This window comes from Nyctibius grandis, chromosome 4 (genome assembly GCF_013368605.1).
Source record: "Nyctibius grandis isolate bNycGra1 chromosome 4, bNycGra1.pri, whole genome shotgun sequence".
NCBI classification, from domain to species: domain Eukaryota; kingdom Metazoa; phylum Chordata; class Aves; order Nyctibiiformes; family Nyctibiidae; genus Nyctibius; species Nyctibius grandis.
Window position 1 is genome coordinate 93,494,592 of NC_090661.1, and position 22,177 is coordinate 93,516,768.

At 41.9% G+C, this 22,177-nt stretch overlaps 1 protein-coding gene across 3 annotated transcripts in view; it reads left to right on the forward strand.

Moving 5' to 3' along the window:
* The first annotated feature begins 300 nt into the window (after positions 1 to 300).
* Positions 301 to 22,177, forward strand: part of ADD3 (adducin 3) — a 100,864-nt gene continuing 78,987 nt past the window's right edge. For 2 of the 3 annotated variants that reach the window (XM_068398849.1, XM_068398850.1), the window contains exon 1: positions 301 to 415. The gene's annotated coding sequence lies outside the window, so the exon portion shown is untranslated. The remainder of the gene's footprint in view (positions 416 to 22,177) is intronic. The other variant, XM_068398851.1, reaches the window with a different exon arrangement.

Sequence of the window (22,177 nt, forward strand, 5' to 3'; positions counted from 1 at the left end):
GCGGCGTTGCCCGCCCCGCACTGCAGGTAGAAACCGCGGCCGAGACGCGGGGAGTTGGGCAGGGGACAACAATGGAGGGCGGCCGGGGCGGAGGACATTAGCGGTGCCGCCATCCCTCGGCCAAGTTTGAAGCCGGGGGAGGGTGAGGGGGTGGCGGCGGCCCCCTCACCCTCCCCCGGCTTCAAACTTGGCCGAGGGACGGCGGGGGAAGGGCGGCGGGCGAGTCCCCGCTCAGCTGCCAGATAGTGAGCCACGGCGGGCGGGCGGGCGCGGGAGGAGGAGCCCAGGTGTCCCTTCCTGCCACATAGTGCGCCGCCCCTTCCCCGCCCGCCTTCGTTCGCGGCGGTGGTGCTGGGGCTCCCGCCGCCGGCGAGGAGGGATGGACTGAAGCACAATAGACGCGGGGCCCGCTGAGGTAACGCTCCGGCGGTGCGGAGAGAGGGGAAGGCGGGGAGAGCGGAGGGATCCGCTCCTTTCCCGCCGAACGCGGTAACGGCCGTTTGCGGGGCTGTGGCCGAACCGTTGCCGCTGGTAGGGAAGGGGAGGGGGGGAGCGGCTGGAGGCCTGTCGTGCTCCCCGCCGCGTTCCCTCAGCCGCCTCAGGGCTGTGAGGGAAGCGCGGGGCCGCGGCTGCCAGCGGGCTGAGGCGGCGGCGGTGGCGGTGGTGGTGGGGGGGACTGCGGTGGGGGCTGAGGGGGAACTTCTCCGTGGGTATACGGCAGCTCTCCGGCCGGGGGAGATGCTGCAGTGCCGTGTTTCTGCTTCAGCGCTGAGCCTGAAAAAGATACGGCTTTAAATAATGCGCCTCTGCTCGGAAAGTCCGCTGATGAAATAAACCCTTGCAAGTAATATAATTATCGACTGCCCTCGGTTCATCGCAAGGCTCTATAGTCCCTACGAGTCTCAGAAAACTTCCTAAAATCAAATTTTCGCTAGCCTTTTATAGATGTTTAATCGCGCCCGGCTCCGCCTTTGCCGTGGGTGATGGTGCGGGGAGCGCAGGAATGCGCTTCCCCGGCGCGGGCACAGGTATTCCGGTCACGGCACCGCGTACCTGCCGGGGACCGGCCCTGCCCTGCGCCCCGCGCTCCGCGGGCAGCCGCGGGGGTCACGCAGCCCGGTGTTTTGTCAACAGTTTGGAATTATTTTCATTGTGTGTTTGTATTAGCGAGGGCAAAATTCAAGACTGCTGCCTTGAACTTTAGGCTCCAGAAATGGGGATTATGATGGGCCTGTTAGGAGTTTCTACCTCAGTTTTGGTCTTGCCCCAAGACAATTTTTGTCTCACATTAAAAAGCTTATTTAGGAATTCAGAGCGGGTTTATCAATCGGTGTTCATCCCGGACTTCAGGGCAGGCAGGCAGGGTCTACATGGCTGAACGATGGGATTTTTAGCAGGGAAGGCTTGGACTGGCTCTGCAAGGAGGGTAGAGCATGCCTCGAAAGCAACACCCGCCACAGCCGGTCGTGCAGGTGGGTTGCTTCTGTCTTCTCAGCATCGTTGTGTTATGGGCAAGCTGAAGCTGAATCTGCTGGTTTTCATCCACGAGTCCTGGACTCTTGTCTAGAGGTTAGTGCTGTGATACCAAGCAAAGGAGAAATGTGTAGGATTATGTCTCATCAATGTGGTGCCACTATGTGGAAGAGTTAAGTTTTAAAACAAATAGCTAAAATCAATGGCAATGAATATCTGGGCAAAAAATAATTGGCCAAGGGTTATAAAAGCATGACTGTATGAAATTGCTGAATTACTAATTGTGTGGGAGAAGCTGTTGCTTAAATCAGCTTTGGTACCAGAGGAATGAAGCTGATAAACATGACCTCAGCCTTTCAAAAAGGGCTTTGGTGTGCCTGGGGCAGCTTCAGGCTGTCTCACCTGCCTCCTGGTCTGGTTGCTGGCGACTGGAATAAAGCAGAGGTGAGGTGGACGTATGGCTGTGTGTGATCTGCTGGAAGGGATGGTGGTGTCTTTGGGGAGCAGCAGCATGAGCTGGGGCAGTTCTGTGCGTGGCTGCTTTGGCAGCAGATCTGTGGTGAAAGGCTCCCTTTCGCCCCTCTGCCAGGGTTTGCCCGCATGTCTCTTGTACCAGGGAGGTCTCTGGTCTGCACACCCTGTCACGTTAAGTGGCCTGACTGGAAACGGCCGGTGAACTCCTCACTTGAGCTTCTTTGGTGGCGTCCAGTACAGGAAGAGAAGGTGTGAACTCTGGGGATGCTGTGGGCTCTTTGGCCATTATCGGATGAGCTCCTCAGTGCTACTTTTGAGTAAGGAGTGCATATGCTCTTCAATGAAACAAAATTATAACTGCGTCATTAATAGTGTACATGAGTTTTAACTTTAGAAACTTTCATGTTAACACTTCTACTCTACTCACGTTATTTTTCAGAAGACATTCTTACTTGCTTTTAGTTTTTGCTGGGAGACCGTGAAGCCCTGAGCAGGGAGGAAGGGGTAGGCTGTTTAGGGGCTGAGTGTTTAATGATCGAGGTTAGTGCGTGATGATGATGATTAAGCACGTCCTTAATTCTTGACCAATAGATGGAGTGCTGCAACGCTTTAGGATATCTGGGGATTTAATGGTCTCTTGGTTAAATCAGTCATTATCCTTGACTCTTGCCTGAGGATTGAGGCAGCTGACAGTTTTATTTAAGGAAATGATGATTTTAGGGTGGTGCAGTTAGGCCTTCGTGTATGCCGTGATCATCTAACCCAAAGAGGAGGTCCAGGTGGTGACTCTCGCACCAGAGACTTTGCACTGCTTGTAGAAAAGGTGGACTTGAGCGATCTGGGTGGATGGGGATGTTTCACCGTCGGTCAGTGAGGTGCACTGCAGCTCTTCTGTCGACCCTTCGCTGGTTATGAAATGAGCGTCGGTCGTTCGACAGGGCTGGGTGAACCGAGCTGGGTCCAGTGTAACTGTGCTGGAACTGCTCCTGTCGCGTATGATGTTAGAGATGACATTGCACGCAGGGCTGCCTGCTTTTGTTCAGCTCAACTTGTTACAGGCCAAATGACCTGGTGTAAGACACTATTTGCCGTGAAAATCATCCGAAATTGACATGTAAGAGACAAAAAATGGCAAATATTTTAAGACTGGCAAATGTTACTTTGCTTCCTTTTGTAAGTGGAATGTTTTACAGATCAAAACCTGAAATAAAAGCAGGCAGAAGGCTGCTAGCTTTTCCCTTGTTAAAAAAATCATTGTTGATAGTTAAAACTGCAACAAATGTCCTTGCCACACTGTGGACGCTGTTGGAATGATAATGCTTTAAAAAAACAATTTTGATTTAGGAGAATAACTTGTGTGACTTTGAGCTGGTGCATAAAATTGCCTTTGTTAGCTTTTTTAAACTGGATAAAAATTTTTGTTTCTTTAAAAAATGTCCTGTAACTTTAGCAGCCATGGCAACCTCTGGCTATTATTTCCCTTGTCAATCAATTTCGCATTTTCATAGTGCTGCTGTTTCAAAAACTGAGTTGGTCATTGTTTTGGTATTGACTTAGAAGAATGCAATCTATATTATTTAATAACATTGCTTCCCATTGCATCACAGGCTTTTCTTCAAGCTATGTTATGAAATGCTGGTTGCCATATGAGAGATGGTGGTAGATAGTGGTGTGGCTTCTGGTAGGGGTCTTAGGGGGTAGTTGTCTTTTGTGTAGCATTTTTTGGCAGATGAAGATGAATAAAAGCTACTTGACCCTTAGGGAACAAGCAGTAACTTACTCATTGTGTGTTAATGTTAGATCTGTTTGCCCCAGAGTCTACTCTGCTTCCTATATTAACTTTGAGTCACTTGGCGTATGGGGAAACACTTTTGTTTCTTTTCTGTACTCAAGATAACACAAGTCATTGTACATCATCACAAATAGATTTTGAGGTATTTCTTTTAAAGATGTCCTAGTAAGTACATGGCTGTTTTGTGGATAACTTTTTGTCTGGATTATTAGTTAAGACAAACCAATTTTAATAAACTTGGCCAAGAAAGCATCTTTTAGTTATGGCATGCTCTTAATCTATGCTACGGGGTGGGGGGTGGTGTCACTTCAAAATAATCAGTAAACTGGAAAATGTTTACTACTAAAAAGCTGAGATTTTCTTCAGATTCGTTGAAAAGTTAGATAGTGAAAGAAGGCTTGAGAGCTTCAAACCTCAGTTTGAGGATGGTGGCTCCTCGTTTTTTTCCCCACTAGATCTTCACAGTTTGGTAAATGTGATGTAGGTATCTGTTTAGTTAGGACTCTGGGAGCATATTAAACGTAATGTGTGTCTTATGGTAGTAATGTCAATTCTGCTTGACAAGGATGCAATCAGCTGTTACAAAGTGCTAATTAGGGAAATATTGTAATAGCCTCATTCATTCTTCCAGTCTCTTAAACTGTTCTGGTCTTGGCTAGGAAGAAACTCTTTTCTTGCCTTGTATTGTTTAATGTGTTAAAATCCTGGTGACATCAAAGCAGCAGGTACTTTTCATGCTAGTTAGCAGGTTGAAGCGAAGATCAGTAAATCACAAACTGGTGTGAGAGCTCCAGCTCGCTCTGTAGATTTTCACGTTGTGTTTTCTTGACCCACAGCAGCTAACAGCTGGTAAATAAATCCCTTCTCCCTTGTGCAGTCGGTACCTCCTGAAGTTACTTCTCCAGCTGAAGTACGTGGCAATCTCCAATACCATAGAGCTGATGGCAGCTTGCTGCTGCTCTTATTGTCGCTGCGCTGCCCTTAACGAGTACCTAGCACAGTGTTGGCATTAATGGTAGCTGACACTTCAGCCAAGAGCTGAACTCTCTGCCATGTGGGCCGAAGTAAGATGATTCTGTTGAATTGCTTTGAAAATCCGTGCTTTTTGTCTTCATCTATACCTGTAATAATTGGTTTCAAGATTTTTTTTATTGTTTCATGTATTCAATTATTACATGATGCGGGTTTTTTTTGTAGAAAACAAGCATTCCTATGCATATCATCCATAGCTATTATACTAAATATGACACAGTTTAGAGGCCAGTTGGATCTGCATCTTGTGCTTGTGGATGCACAGTAAGTGTCAGTTCTGGAAGCAGGGTGCTTACCACCCAACCGAGTGTTCCTGTGCATATCCTTCTGACGGTCAATAGAGTGCAAAATAGAAAAGTGTACTGGACAAAGCTTGCTTTACTTGTTCTAATACAGTAAAAACAACAAAGGAAACATATAATTTGAAATCCCCGCCCCTCAGTGTGGACTGGCTTTTATTGAAGAAATGCTTTTTTTGACAGCTCTAGAAGTCTTGACAGAACGCTGTGGAAGTGATTTGGTACTGAAGTTGTCTGTGTGATTCAAATAAATCGTTCCTAGATCAATAAAAGTTATAAGTTGGCTGGGTTCAGAGAGATTGCTTATATTAATGTAAGTTGTTTCATATAATCCAGTATCCCAGTACTTCCTTAGCAACCCGTATGACATTTTATTCTTTATGGATTTATATACAAAAAACCTCTGTATTTATAAAGAGCATCAGTAAGGCCACAAAGTCAAGTATTTGAAAGCTGGGTAGTGCTTTCCAAAGAAAATATCCGTGATTTAAAAATGAAAATTAAACTATAGCATGGGAAAGTATACTTATAAGCCCTTGTGTCAGGAAGAGTAGAAGTGTTTTGGCTCAGATGCTTCAGATCTAGCAGACACTTAGCAAAGGCAAACTTCAGCCTAACGTATGAAAAAATAGGTGAAATTGAAAATAGGATTTTGGGACGGAAACAGCGGACAATACTAGGCAGTGCATCCAGCTCTGTCTAGAACTGAATACAATGACACAAAAGTAGTGACCTCGCCAGTACCTTTGTGTTTTCCTGACTCAGATATACAACCATTTTTAGGAGTGCTAATGAATTGCATAACAATTTCTCCAGGCTCCTTGTCAATGCTAAAACAGAACAGGAGTAAAACACAATTTAATCGAGCTCTCTTTTAATATACCAATTATTGCTACACACCAGACAACCTACCGTATTTGCTGTGTATCCTAAACCACCAGAACCAAACCAAAAAACTTCGTTCTTAGAACATACAAACTTTATTTGAAGATTGCATGATATAGTAGCCTGTGGAGGGTAAGATCGAGTATTCTCTTATGATTGTTTTCAGCAGTATTGTCTGCAATTTCTACGATGGTGCTGAAATTTAGGATGCAAGAAGCTGTGTTTGAAATTAATACATGGCACTCCCATATTAACTGAATACAATATTAGCCCTTCTGATGTAGTATTATTGCCATAATAAATGAATAACTAGTCAAATAGATATTTCTGTTGTCATGATTAAATTGCGATAGTGCCCACAACAAGCCCACCATCCTGTTTCTGATCTTGATTGCATATAGAGCATTATACTAAATACTCAGTTAAGGAGTAATTGTCTTTGTAATGTTCGCAGTTAATCTGTACAATTTCTGGCTTTCAACGGCAGCTGTCTTTAAATGCCTGTTTGTCTAAAAGTATATGCGAACCCAAAACTCTTCTGGTGACTCAATTTTTTTTTTTTTGACCCAACTGTCAGGGTAGAAAGCAGATGATGTTCATGGTCTTTAATTCATTTACTAAATGGAAGCTGTTGTCTCTTAGGGCGATCTGTGTATTTTCATACCAAAGGTTGTGTAATTTTCTTATTCCTAAAATTATTGAGGTTGTGAAAGAACCTGTGGGTATGCGTTGATTTTTTTTCTTTTTTTTTTTTTCTTTCTCCATTCCCGTCGATGGACATAATGCTGAATACAAATTAGATTTCTTACTGACACACTGATTGTTATGGATTGACTATCCAGAGCTATTTGTCTTTGATGCGTAGCTGACTTGGCATTCAAAGGACACGTGCATGTTCTGTGTTAAATTGCTTAAGGACTGGAGTGACACAGTTGGAGAGCTTGGCAGATACCTCTGCGTGTGCATGATTTGGAACAAAAATCTCCATCTTCTAAGACAAAGTGTCCAAAGTAGATTGCTCAGTCAAATTTTCATAAATATTTTTATTGCAAAGATTTAATCCTGAGCAGCTGAGGAAGAAAAATGAAGTTGTGACACATGCTTTAATAATGGCTAGTACAATGTTTTGTGAAGCAAAGTATGCATGTAACCAGCAAAGCCTTCTTTATGTGTTTGGCTTGTTCCTTATCGACCTGATCAAAATCATGGGTCTGGTATTGAGCAAAAAATAAGAAATGCCCAGAAGAACTTGCAAATACATTGAAATTTGTGGGTTTTTAAAATAAATAAATAAAAAACAAAACGAGAAACCAAACCCAGTGGTCTGGCAGTCAGGTTCCGTGCTCCTTTTTTTATTCTGTTTTGAACTTTGTTTAAATAGTTCTGCAGCATGCAAAGAGATTGAATACATCTGTGTAGTGCTAGCATGAGTGAGTCTGTACTCAAAAACAGGTTAGTTTAAAAAAAAATCTTGAAATGAATCCAGGTAGCTTCCTGGTTAAAACATATCAAATGACATAAAGCATGTGAACTCAAGACAACTCAGTTAAACTATATAAAACGTTTAAGCTGTAAAACATCAGGAGGTTTTTTATAGGTGCCTGGATAATTTGCCCTTAGGTGGCAGAGGGGCAGTGCAGGTTCCCTTTTTACATCAGATGTTTTCCTGTGAGCCAAGCACTTGGGGAAAAACTGAAATACTGCTTCCTCTTTAAAGGGTTGTTGCATACGTGTCGGTCTTTGTGTGTGTTCGCTCAAGCTTAGATGTTTTTGAACAGCGGTGTCCCTAATTTTACATGCCCTAAGACAACTCCTGGGTAAGGGATAGATTTCAAAGACTCCTTGGTTCTTCCCAAGCACCGCGCCATTCAAAATGGAAATTTTTTCTGTCTGGGCAGCAGAAAGTGTTCTTTTCCTTGGCCTTCCTAACACGAGTGGTTTATTGCATGTCAGTGCTTCTAATCGAATCGAGTGACTTTTAATGTATTGCCAGGTGGAATCCTGTGTCCTTCAAAATATCGTAAGTCTGAAAGGTTCAGTTGCCTGGATCACGACACCATCGCTTCAGTGATGGATCCAAAGTGACCAATGAAGACCATTAAGTGTGGTGGGATGTCTTCTATACCAGAGAAGTGTCGTCCAGCAAGGGCAATCAACATTACAGTCCTATGCTTTGTGAAATATTTGCTTAGATGTGAAGATTGCCAAACCTTTCCTCAGTTGGCAAACACATACAACATAACTTAGAGTGAAAGGGAGGGAGAGCTCTGAGTGGAGGTGCAGGAGGTAGGAGCGCTTTGCTCTGTAGGCAAGGTGAGCAGGAGCCCAAGCTCACCCAGTGGTTCCAGTGCCAGCAGCTTCGGCTGTCTAGTCTTTTCCTGTAACTGGAAAAATAGGCTGCCTAGCCCATATATATATCTGCAGAGCAATGTGCGTTTGGGCAACCCTTTTCAAGAACCTCAGTTGCTCTATGACACTTGTCTCTAAGCTTGGATCTGTGAACTGTTTCACAGGAGCCTGCAAGACCGAACAAAGTTTAGTCATCTTATTGTCCCAATACTTGTGTTAGGAGACCCTGTCTCTCCACTGGAAAAATTATGTGTTTCCTTGTTGAAAAGGGTTGAAATCCTCTACTTTAGGGGGAAAAAATAGTAAATTTTTTTAAAAATCAGGTGTATTGCTTCCTTTCCTATTAATATTGGCTAGTATGTTGCATAAGACTACTGTATGTGCAACGTTGACTAAAAAGAATTAGCTAATGGTGGGAATAAGAATAACAATGTCATATTTATAACCTGGGTTAGCCTTTACCAAGAAAAAATAGCTTGAGGTACACCGTGTAACACTAGTGTCTGGCTACTATCAAACATGCTGCAAATGTATAGTAACAGGTATTGTGTGCAGTAAATTTATCTTTGTAGTAGAAACCTGATGTTGCTGTTCCCAGGGGGTAAGTTGAATTACATTATTACCAAGGCTGAGCTAACAGCTTTGCTTATAGTATACATACAGACAAGGCGGTTCTTCACAGAGGGGTGACCTTTGCTGTATTTTGGTTTCAGATTTCACAGGGACCTATTTCAAAGTTTTTAGCTTCAGTCCACACCCTGCTGCTAGTTAGCTATAAAACTCTCTTTGAAGAAAGTTTTTTTTAAAAAAAAAAAGTCTGCCCTTTATTACTTTATTAAAGTTAGATAAAGGTCATTTGTTTACTCCTTTTGTAATACACACTGCTGCCAGTGTTACTTGTCGATGTAACTGATAGTTCAAAGATGAAATTAAAGCTACAGACTTACTGGTTACAATGTGCAAATGCATAGTGTAAGCAATTCTTTTTTATGACTCTTCTGTTTATTAGTTAACTTGAAGAATGTGTACTAGCATATATTTGTGCTGGGGAAAGCACATGGTTGACATGGCATAATGTAGAGTACTCCCTCCAAGGTTATTCCACCCTCTCTCTAAACCATTTTTCGTCTCTCTCTCTCTCTCTCTCTCCCCAAAACCAATTTAAAGAAATAAATTAAAGCCCTGGAATCTTATTTAAGAACCCAGTCAAATAAGTCTGAATGTCACTGTTCCAATAAATATAATCAACTCTTTAATACAGACACTTGTCTCTAGGACTCTGATTTCCATCTGGTTAAAATATTTGGGTTGTACGCTACAACCAAGCTAAAGGGGACATCCTGCTCTTCCCTCCTGGCCATGTGGTCCTGCCCCATCCTCTCTTGTGTAAGCCCTGCTGCTTGCTGAACTTCTGCAATTCACTGTGAATTGCAGCAGAATGCTTCCTCTTCCCCCCATCTGCATTAACTCTCTTTAATAAGTTGAATTAGCTCAAGAGAGGGTTGAGTGAGCGCTGGAGTGGGTGCGAGGTGTCGAAGGCAGCGGTGAGAACCTGTGGGGAAAGGGGGGGAACAGGGACAAGGGGGACAGTCAGAGCCGAGCTTCAGGTTGACTCCAGCCCCTTGATCCTTCGGTGGTGACACCTCTGCAGGGTCCTGCCTGCGGTACTGGGAGGCAATGCGAAAATGTAAATGAAAGGTGCTTGTGAGTTGAGCCTTCTGCAAGGGGACTTCTTTGTAGGAAAGAAAGAATGAAAAAGCTGTTTCTCTAGGCTTTGAGGTAGTATGTGGCAGCCACTAGATTATGAGGTTCCCCCTGCCCTCCCAATGCTCTCAAAATCTGAGGGGAACATTCATGTTTAAAGGGATGCTTTTGGAGATAAATGCAATGTTTTGGGGAAACTCTGTAGACTTCAAAATTATTTTAATTAATGTCAGCATGCTGGGCTGAGCTGTTCTTTGGCTCACATGTCATGCACCCATATGCCAGCTCCGTGAGGCTGCCAGTGAGTGACAGTCCTGGGTGGTGTGGAGGTGTTGGGCGCTTGGGGCTGCTTTCTGTAACAGCCTCCCGTTGTCTCCAGAGCCTGCAGGATACGTGCACAGCACAAGATACACTACTAAATTTTCTATTGTAAAATAAAAAGGTTTTCACCATTGAACAGTGTGTACCATTGTTGCTCTTCTTTTTTTTTTTTGTTCTTTTTTGTTTTTTTCAGTTATGTATAAGAAATGGAGGCTAAATTTTGTCATAGGAAAACTTCATTGTGCCAGGTAGGCCAGTGTCTATATGTTCAAATTATTTCTTTGGTGAGAGGGAAGGGTGGGGTTGCATTTGGTTCTAGTAATGAACTTATGCATATGTTTATAAGACAACTTTATATATAAGGAAGTAAGAATTACATTGAGGAAAATGTATACAAATAAGTTGTTTAGCATAGCTCAGCCTGCCTCCCAAAATGTCATGTAACTATAACTTGCAGTCTCTTACATGCCTTTGGAAATGGTATTGCCTCTCTTCTCCTTCCATCCAGGTTCTCATCAGTTAAATGATGTGTAAGAAAACCTAGTGTTGCTACCAACAAATTTGGCAGAAGAATTGTTTTAGAAGTGTAACGTTGAGTTTCCAACAGCAGAAAGCTGTTTGCTGTTTAAGTTGACTGAAATTGTTCCAGTCAGTCTCTGTGCGGGTGGTGAATGATACAAATTCATGGTGTGAATAGCTGTCCTGCAGACCGCACTTTATGGTCTGAAGTGCTGGGTTCTCCTAGGTTTTTCCTGGACCTCTCTTTTTTCCTTTTTTTCTCTTTTCCTAGCTGCAATGAAGCATCGTCTTCAAAAGTTTGTATTTTCTTTGTTTGATGTGATATGCAGGCTTCAGTGTAGATACTTAAGGAGTCTTATCAAAGTAATACTGGCTCAGTCAGACTAAAGATGCTTTAGTTAAATAGACTATGGCTGTGTTTAAAAATAACAGCTCTGACTGTGTCAGCGCGTTGGACAACCTGATACTGACTTCAACAGAAAGAGCTTCTGAAAATTACTTTGCCTGTTTCACGTATCGCCCCCAGCGTGAACTTGTTTTCTTTTGGTAGCATTTCAGTGTTAGATGAGCCAAAACGGAGCCCCTGAATTTTAAACGTGATCAGCCAAATAGCTTCAGAGAGCGCTGCTTGTACTGGGCACCTTTTAAATGCACGAACAAGAGTAGCAGCACTTCTGCTCTCGTTCGGATCGTCAAAGCAGTGGTGTCTAGGGTTGGGTGCAAATGCCATCCTCCTCTAAGCTCAGTAGTTTTGGGTTCTCAGCCATTTGATTTCTGTAGGAAAATGGTGGTGTGTGTAATCTACCAGCCCGGGGTCTGTCAGTGTGTGACTGCTATACTTGCACGCACGTTGCTTCCTCGTAGTAGTAAAGCACGTGGAGGAGCTCGTTAGTAATTCCTATGCAATCATCTCATCTCACCCCAGCCCTGGTTTGGCTCTGACTTCTGCTGCCTTTCTGAAGACTTATTTTAAGCACTGGTAATCTTAAGAAGTCTTGGTTAATGAGATATAGGCCATATGCAAAAAAAAAAAAAAAAAGGTAAAACTTTTTGCAAATACTATATGTATCTGAGGTTTATTCCTTTCTTGGCAAGGAAGACAGTAATACATTCTTGTACCAAGAGGAAGGGTATTAAGCTTACTCATAAAAAGAAGATTTATTATCAAATGTAGTTTTTCATTTTGTCCATTGGAATTTTTTTTTTTTTTTAAATCTAACCATACCCAGATTACTGGCTTCATTCATAGGGTCGTTGTATCAAGTTTGGATGGTGTCTTTGTTAAATTATGGCTCCTGAGGGTTTTCTGTTACGGAGGTTTCTTGAGTCAGGGGAAATGAGGGTATAATAAAGAGGATCCAAGGACCGGACATAATGATTCTATATAACTGAAACAAACAATGCCAGATTTGGCTGCTGTTGGATTTTCCATCAAATTTTTTGTTGGCGTTTGTTCATTTTGCTTTAAGCGGAGTTTAAAACGGAGGCAGCTTGAGTGCCTGAAGTAATTGGAAGACCAATAGCAGACGATTTGGGCAATACTTTTAATCACTGTATCCTATCTTCATGCATTTATCCTGAATTCTGGCTTACTCAGGAAGTCTCCTTGATTCAAATGCCATTAGAGCAGTAAATTCAGCGGGAGACATCCAGATCCACTGAAAGGACTCTAACTGAAGCCAGTATAATAGACCTGGCTGTGCCTGAGGTTCCTGAAACCTTGTTCCAAGCATTCAGCTCGTGCTCGGTGAGAAACAGTGCTGCTTTCTGGCACAGTGAGTACCTGACCTTCGTTGCTGTTGCCTCTGACTTGCTGCAACTGTCTGCTTAGCTGTTAATGGTATCTGTCGCCTTCTACTACAGTTATAAAATATTATTAATTGCAATATGCTAAAATAGTGATAGAATCATCAAAACGTACTTCAGGATGCAAGAAAATTTGCTGAGAGATCCTGTGAATAAATGACTGTGCCTCTCGGCTAGAAATGCAGCGTGAAGCAGGAAGGCAGAGTATGCCGGTGGTTTCCTATCTTTCTGATGTTGAGCACTGCCAGAAGAGGAATGATGCTGAATCCGTTTCTCACTACCTCTGCTATGCCAGAACATTGCTCTTTCAGGGTAGAGAGTGTGCAGTACTGCAGTTTTCTGCAGGTACTTCTAAAGGAGAGAGGAGGAGGAAAAAATATAGTATTAGCTTTGACGTTTACAATAGATACCACAGTAAAGCCCCTGCAGTCAAAACTGTAGCTATTGTTTTAATGTCCTTTTAATTCTTGTAGAATGTTTTGGGGGTATTTTTCCCCCCTTGTTATTCTCAGTGCCTTCTGTGTCTGCGCATTGGTGAAATTGGGTGCAACAATTGAATCATACCCAATACACAAAACTGTCTCCTCTCCCCATCTATTTCTGCACATGCTCTTCAACATACCTTATCCACTTCTTTATTCATAGAAATCTAGGAGAAACTTTTCTAATGCTTTTTCTCTTATTCAGGTTCAACTGCATAACTTTAACTCCTTTTCTATTCTTATGTCTTTCTTACCCATCTTAGAAGCTGCTCTCTGGTAAAAATGAAAGCCCTTACAGTGGCTAATCCTGTAGCACTTTGGAAGATGAAAACTGGATTCCTCGTGGTGCAAAAAGCTTTATGTGATTTGAGATTAACGCTTGCAGTGCATTAGCACTGTGCATTATGGTCAAATTTAATGAGCAGAGCATTTTTAGTCCTTTTTTTTTTGTACCAGAATATGCATGTGGTACAATAGGATTCTGCTTGATGAAAAAAGAAAGCTGATAGAAGGGGTAAAACTACATATTGCCCCAAGGATAAACTTTTGGAAATATTTCTGTGGATTACAGCAATGAGTATTACGTAAGAAAGAAAAAAAAGTTTGCCCTGAAGTGCCTAAATTATTAAAGCGTTTGTATAAGTAGGATTTCTCTGTGTAGAAATTCATTGCAATGTCCGCTTCTGGCCAGAGGCGAGATGAGTATGGATGCATTGTAAAATCATGGTCAGCTACAGGAGCCTGTGGATTTTGAAGGCTGCAAGATTGTATAACTCGGTGTGAAAAACATAAAAGGTTACAGCCGATATCTTCAGATTATTTATTTATCATGAAGTTGTGTGAAATTAAGTTTCCTGAGGGGTCTGAGTGACAGTATTTAGCGTAAGAGGATCTGATCCTCTAGCTGTTTGTTCTTTGTGGTAAACTGAACTAGTGCAGACTTGACCGAAAGTGTGCAATTGTGCAGCTTTCTAATTAATTAGATTGCTGTCTTTAGTGTATTTGGTAGATTGGGGTGGGGGGGAGGGGTTATAAAAGCAGAAAAGTAGAACTATCTTGGTTGTGAGATGGAGCGATTTCCTTGTAGCATCTCGTGGGGGAAGTTTGCACTGGACTCGGATCCACAGCTCCTGAGACTCTGTTGAGGCACAACGCCTTTCTTTGGCTCGGTCTGTAAGGGAGCGGAAAGGCAGGAGATATTCACACCACTCTGCTCAGCCAGCTGAGCCTTTCCTCTTAATCACATTCCTGCTTTGAATTGCTTTTTGGAGAGCTATCTGTGGATGCCGGAAGCCTTAAAACAAGGCAGACTCAACTCCGAGCTTGGCTGGCTAATTAAGGTGCCCCAGAAGCATAGTGAATAGCACACTTAGGTTATTACGCCTGCATGCAAATTCTTTGTACGGTGGGGCCTGGATTCGTGGGTCCTCTCGGCTCTGTGCAGGTGACAGCCAGATAACAGTTCTCTGTTTAGTTCTCAGCTCATTATTCAGATTGCTGTAATATTTAAATATCCCGTCTGCATATTGGCTTAACCTCTGGAAAGACTTGGGCTGTGAGGTTTTTGGGTTTTTTAAAATTTTTTTTCATACAAGCTGTGTAAATGCTGCAGTATGTTATCTTTCTCCTATTAAGGTGTTTTTATCCCAAACTGATGTGACAGCTGCTGGTGTTCACCCTTTATGGGAATAGTGAAACCCTTCATGTGAAATAGTTGGCACCTAATAAATGAATGAAGGTTTTGCCATTGATTTATTAATGTGTCCAGAAATCACCTGTATGTTTTGGGTTCTCAAGCAGTTCAATTTGTTTGTCTTCCCTCTTAGGAAAATAAACAAATACACACACATCCTCATTTGTTTCTCCTACCCCCCATCCATAGGTAGGCTTTGGAATCAGTCAAATCAAAATATTCTCAGACTGGGGTTTCTTTTATGTCTGAAGAAAAAGCTTTGCTAGCAAGGCTTCTGTTATAAATAGTAGGCAAGTGCACCTACCCAGCAGGGCTCTTCTTTTTAAGTGAGGCTGTAGCAGTTGAAGTTTGGAAGTAATTTTTAGGTACCGTGTAGATAGACTGCATGTGGGCAGAGCTGCTCACCTGCATCACCCACCCTAACCGAAGTAGCTGGAAACTCTTGGGTGAGAGCTGGAAACTCCTGAGCCTTGGCGCTCGGGCGCTCCAGCAGCCTCTCTCGCTGAAATAAGCTTTTCCTTGTGGAGCAGAAACAAGTGCTTTGCTCACCTCAGGGCTCAGATTGCCAGGTTTATCCATCCTCGCCAAAGTTTCCTCTCTGAACTAGCCATTAGGTCTAACCATGCTTTAAATCAATCCACCAATAAAGACAGTGTTTATACAAATATATATATATTTAATCCTGTTGAAAATTATGCTCAATTCAGATGTAACGTATGTGTAAAGTCCTTGTTAAAGGTCACTTGGGACATTTTAAGTAGTTGTGAAAAAATCCAGTTGTCTGATCTTCCTGCCTCCAGAAGCAAATACAGTTATGTGCCTGTTGATTAGAAATTGGCTGGTCGTGAGAAGATTTTAATGCAGAGTTGTAGTAACTATTTTTGTACTTTTATAATCAAATTACAAGTCAGGTTCAGTCCTAGGTAAACGTTGCCTTCTCAGAGCTGGTATAGCAATGAGCTGCTACAAAGCAGTGTTTCCTCAGTAACATGTTCAGCTTTTCTTTGATAAGTGTAGGCTTGAATTATTTTCATGGTGGATGTGTGAAGGGGGAGGGTGTGTAACTTCTTTGGTTCTAGGAAACATTTTTTGTGAGTTAAGAGACTTCGAGAAAACACAGAAGGTGAGTGAAATGATTATACATAGAGATAATTTTTCCTTAAACATTGGGTTCAAGATGTAGGCTGCATCTGTAATCATGTTTTTAGAAATGAGTCCATATTAAACCGATTCTTTACTAACAGCATCTGGGTGCACTCTATGGATGTGTTTTCTTTCATAAAGAAAACAAACTGTATGACATAACCCCAGTGAGATAAAAATGATTGTTATACACTTTGTTTATTGGTGTAGCATGACAAGATGAAATACGTTTTCATCTGAAAAACCTTACAGCAGATAACAAAGGTGAGCAGATGACATCTGCATTTCCAGATGGCCAGTCCAGGGTGCTGTGTAGTGTGGTTAATAAGCCCTGCTTGAAGGGATATAAAATTAGTAGCTGAATTGCTAATTGAATGGGGGCTAATAATTCCAGGTGCCTTCATGGGTAGTGTCCCGCATCCTGTAGTGGCCCTGCGATGCTGGTAGTGCTCCTGAAGCATTGCATGGGGTCAGAAAGAGCCACACTGTGCAGTGACAAACCTTCACACACATGGTGCCTTTTGGGACTGGTAGCAAACCCCTGGTACTGCTCACTGCTATGAGTAAAATTTGGGAGCAATGATTTGCTTTTAATAAAATAGACTGCACAGCAGTTGTTCGCATGAATTGTTCATACTAATTTCAGCAGGTTGATCTTAATTACGCTCTTAAAAGCGGCTTCTTCGCTTACAAAATGAGCTGTCTGTGGGGCTTGTGAGGAGGTTCAGCCCGGATTTACCTTTTGGGTTCAACTTGAGAAACAGTCAAAAGATAAGAATTGGAAATACCTTGCGAACGTCAGAGGCGTGATAAATAAAAAATGTTGGGCTGTGATGCCCTCGGAGGAGGGGGAGCTACACAGTGGGGTTTTGGCTGTTGTAATCCTAAACAACAGACCTCTACAGCACATGCCTACCAAGGTATTTAAGAGCGTCAGACATGTCTTTCCTACATGGAAGTTGGGCCACCTGCAGCTGTGGGAAAAGCTGTAGATGAAGCTGTGTTTAACCAAGCGTTTACGGTACTGTACTCCTGATTTCGAGATATTTGAAAGGAGCGATTTCCATGTAGGCCAGCAGACAGTTAATTCAGAAATAGCTTCTTGTGTCAAAAACTTGATGGGAGCTTTTATGCCCTACAAGACCTTGTGTGTCAGTGAGGGACATACTGGGGAGGGAAGCAAATGTCATCTACTGTAGGGTTTATTTCTTCCCTTAACAGGCTCCAATCAAATGTGCACAAGGAAAGGATGTTTCAACAATTTGTAGCTAGATAAAATATCCTTGTGTGGTTAATGATCTCATCTGAGATCCAGGGTGTCTTTCATTTTGGATTTTTTAGTTGATTATTTATACATTAAAGCTGCTTAGAATATGCAGTATTCAACAAGTAATACTTTCTTTGATTCTTTCCATTTCAACTGATTAGCTTATCTGTTAAGAGCACAACTTTTTTTTCACTCAGTCATGAGAATGGCACTGGTTTAGAGTAGATTTTTGTTGCAATACCAGAACAAAACAAGAATTTAAATACTGTGGCTATTAGACCTTTTAAAATTAGGCACCCTAATTAACAGAGCTAAACATGACTTAATTACTTAATGTAATTAACAGAATACCTATTACCTTTTTTAGTTGCTAGGCTAAAAGGTTTTTAGCCGAGTACAAGCTTTTGCTGTGCGTGATGACCCTTTAAAGGCTTTTGGGACTCTGTCCAGCTGGCAGCTTGGCATTGCTGAACAGATGTGGCTGATCTCTGGAGAGCTAATCTGTACTGCTAGCTTTATTAATTCCTGACATTCGTATTGATCTGTGGGTCCAAACAAAAGTAGAGAGTCTCATGTGGAAGTGGCATAATGTGTAAGTTCCTGTGGGTCTCTTCCTGATACGTTCAGGATATATTTCAGTAGGTCTAATATTAGTCTTAGCAGCTCTTATTTGTTGTTTGTACATGTGCATGTTTTACTGTTTCTTGGCTTCATGTTCTGTTCTTGGTGACTCACAGAGCATCAAAATGCAGAGAAATTGTGTTCTCAGCACTTTGGAAGACCTCTCCAGATAATTCTGAACACTGCTTGTTCACGGGAAGCAAGTGGGCGTGCTGGAGGAGCATTCAAGTTTCCTGAAAGTGCTCATGATTACTGAGGAACTGCTTTGCAGCTCTCTTCTCAGAAGAGAGTTCTTCACTTCTTCCAAATATTATTTAAGAATTAAAATCTTGAGGTTGAGAGGAAGTACATTTTCCTATAATAAGGACAGATGGTGTTGAAAAAGCAATTGAAAATTTGTGTTGATGGACTGGAGTTTGATTTCTCCTGGAATCTAATTTATATCCGCAAAAGGCGAGACATAGTAAATTGGGATTAGTATGACAATAAACCCGAATCACAATGACAGATTTTTCTCGTAGTCTGGGGAGAGTTATAGTCAGATGTTCTGTGTATGGGAAGTCTTTGTGGGCCACCCATTAATGTATTATTGTCAAAGTACTAAATCGCAGATTTTTTTTTAATGCTTATAAAATTTAAAAGGGAACTTGAAATGGTTTAGGAGTTTATGAATCAGAACAGTATGACCAGAAGTTGGCATGTTGGAGACACTGATCACAGGCAGTTGCAGATGGTGTTCTGAAGGTTATCAATGTAGGATGCCAGTGGGTTATGAATTTCCCTCTTCAACCCACTCTGGCACAAACAAACATGCTAATTACTGCAACAGAGACGCTGCGTTAATGCATGTTACTGACCTTATACCAAGAAATGCACAGCACTAGCCAATTTCTGATAGAATTTGGGGAAAACATTTATTTAAATACTTACTGAAAACAGATGTTTGGGAGGTTTTTGTGGGTATGTTAAAGTCTCTAAAAAAAAAAAACCTGAACTGTAATTATAATAGCTGATTGTTTATACCTTTCCAATCCTTGGTCTCTGAGGCTGTGCTTTGATAATTTCTCCAAGGGAAGCACTTGCTGGTCAGAAAGTGGATTCAGATTGAGACCACCCAGTAGTCACTGAATAGCAGTCATGGCAATATGTATGTTTTCATTTAGTATAAACATTTTGAACTTAATGACTTCCTGTTTCTCAGGATGAGAATAATCTTGCTTAAAAAAGAAGGGGGAATATTAAAACAGGAAACTTGAGTACATGACTGCGCTTTGCTAGTAAGCCTATGGGTCGATGCAAACTCAGGAGAAAGTTCGTGAGATGTTATGACATTACAACTTGCAATTCCGAAGGTGGTTGTCAAGTAGTTATGGTCGTTTTCATACGAAGACTCAAACTTGTGCATTTTGCTGAAGAGAAATGGAACAAGCGACAAGAGTTTGTTGAATGGAAGAGCAAATGAGGAAGGAGCGGATGGCCGGGAAGACAGTAAAGGGGGAATACGGATGGTGTGTTAAGTAGGTCTTGACTTAATAGAATGTTACACTGGGTAGGATTTCTGTTTAACTGGGTAACAAGTCTCTGTTTACATTTCCAAACCCAATCTGAATAGGCAAATATTACCATGAAAGAGTAAAAAGAAAAGCTTAGATAAAACCTCAAGATTAGACTTGAATCATTAAAACATTCAACAGGTGGACTCAAGTTGAAGATGTCAATTTATTCTGTCCTGATTTTGCTCTTTTTTGCAACTGGATTTGATGTACAAGTTCTCAATGTGGCAGTGTTTTAGAAGCAGCGTATAAAAGTGACTATTTTGATTCTTGAGTTTAGCAGTTTTAGCAGTGAAAGTGAGCTGCAAAGATCAGTAAGGGCTGCTGTAAATTGACCGCGGTGCAGATACTCAGGAAATATTACACTTCTGTAGTACTGTTTTGTTTTGTACCTGGACTTGGATTAATTCTGCTGGCCTTCGCCATGTATCTCGTGTAGTCTTGCATCACCACTTTGTGTAGCACTCTGTTTGATCAGCGCGTGTTTTCTTCCCTTTTTAAAGTAATTTTTGTTGAAGGATCCAAGTGTGTGCAATAAATGCCCTTAGCCAAGGATCCTCCTTAGTTGAGGATCTTGTTAGAAAGTCAGCTGCTGTGAGGTGAGGAGGGGGATGGCATGGTTTGATTTAACTTTGCAAGAGCTGGGAGGGGAGAATCGAAACCAAATGAGGTCTCATCCTTCCTTTCTTGAGGAAGGAACATATAAAACTAAATAGCATCCTTTTTGCCTAGCAATAATTTACATTTGTACTGTTCCAACTGTACACTTGAGTATAATTTCAAGTTTTGAAGGAGGAAAAACAATCCCCTCCCAAAAGGGCTTTGCTAGAAGTGTGCTGGAGGAGCCTGTGGAAGTGAGTCAGTTTGACTAAGTTACAAATAATGTTCTGTCTCAACTGAAAAAAAGGAAAAAAACTTGATTTCTGAAGAGGAAAGAAAGGTTAACTGGTCATGTTCTTATACCCTTGTAACTTCTGGTTTCGAGAATGCTTGACCTGTGTTAAATTGCAATGTTCATACTGATTTGGAGTTGGGATTATGGGACTTGGACAATAAATGTATGTTGTGAAATGAAATCTCTTCCCAAGTTGAAACATAAAAATTTGCTTTTGCTTTTGGTGACAAAATAAGATAAACTAATTGAGCAATCTTCTGAAGCTTTGCACGGTCCAGGCATTCATCAAAGTAGGGATTTGTCTTCTGAATATAAGTAAATTTGGGTATTGTTCTTGTTTACATCTTCAGTAAACTGACAGTAAGACTTACATATAGCTTTAATGGTCCTGTGTTGTTTTTTTTTTTTTATCTTTTTCCCCTTTGGAAAACTGGAATCCTTATGGTGAATAGCAAACAAGGATTGCATCAATAAACTTTGTTATAGTAGCTATTGTAGCAATATCTGACAGGATCTGTCTTTTGTCTCAACGTGGTGATCCAACAAGGCAAGACTGTGCGATAGCGGTGTTTTCATGGGACTGACCCCTAAATCTATTCCAGTTATCTTTTAAGAAGTTGTGCATTTATTTTCCTGTATTGTTATTTTCATAGAAGTTCTTCATACCTTAAAACTAGTTTAATCTCAACATGAAATTTAGTATCTTGTGTTTTACCTGTAAGTAGCAAAACGTCTTGGAAAGCAAAGCCTGGGGGGAGGAAAGCAAAGACTGCTGTGCCATACATCAGGTAGGCATTCTAGTTGCATTTATACCTGTGTGCTGGTTTTGGCTGGGATAGAGTTAATTTTCTTCATAGTAGCTAATATGTGGCTATGTTTTGGATTTGTGCTGACAACAGTGCTGATAACACAGGGATGTTTTAGTTACCGCTGAGCAGTGCTTACACAGAGCCAAGGCCTTTTCTGCTTCTCACCCCACCAGCGAGCAGGCTGGGGGTGCACAAGAATTTGGGAGGGGACACAGCTGGGACAGCTGACCCCAACTGACCAAAGGGATATCCCACACCATATGATGTAATGCTCCACATATAAAGCTGGGGGAAGAAGAAGGAAGGGGGGATGTTCAGAATGATGGTGTTTGTCTTCCCAAGTAACCACTGCGCGTGATGGAGCCCTGCTGTCCTGGGGATGGCTGAACACCTGCCTGCCCATGGGAAGGGGTGAATGAATTTTTCTTGTTTTGCTCTGCTTGTGTGTGCGGCTTTTGCTTTACTTGTTAAAATGTCTTTATCTCAACCCACGAGTTTTCTCACTTTCACTCTTCCGATTCTCTCCCCCATCCCTCTGGGGGGGAGTGAGTGAGTGGCTGTGTGGGGCTTAGCTGCCGGCTGGGGTTAAACCATGACAACCTGAAATAGCTACTGTCATCATGTAGCCACTGAAATTCTTTATTTTTACTTTTCCAACTGATAGCCTAAATTTCTTGAGTTATAGAACTGTCTCATTAAAAGCCTAATCTCCCCTTAATAGCGTTGTCTTGAAATATGTTTTAACACATGCTGAAATTTGGCCTTATAAAGGAGTTTCTCTAGTACCAGGCAGGAAGAGGATGGCAGTGGTTCCTGCTGCCTCCCTGGCATGTCTGACCTGGGCATTCTCATCTACTTCTACCTGTTCAGTTTAGCCCTTCCTTTCATATGTCTCTAGATTTCTGCATGGTTGGTTTGCTGTGTAAGAAAGACATAGTCTGAAATAAAGAAAATCCTACCTGCTAAACATGCCTGAAGTGCACGTGAGGGACTCATTTTCATGGCAGGTGTTAGGAGGTTAGTTACTTGCTGTGGATATGCCTTTATTTCTTTCTCCAAA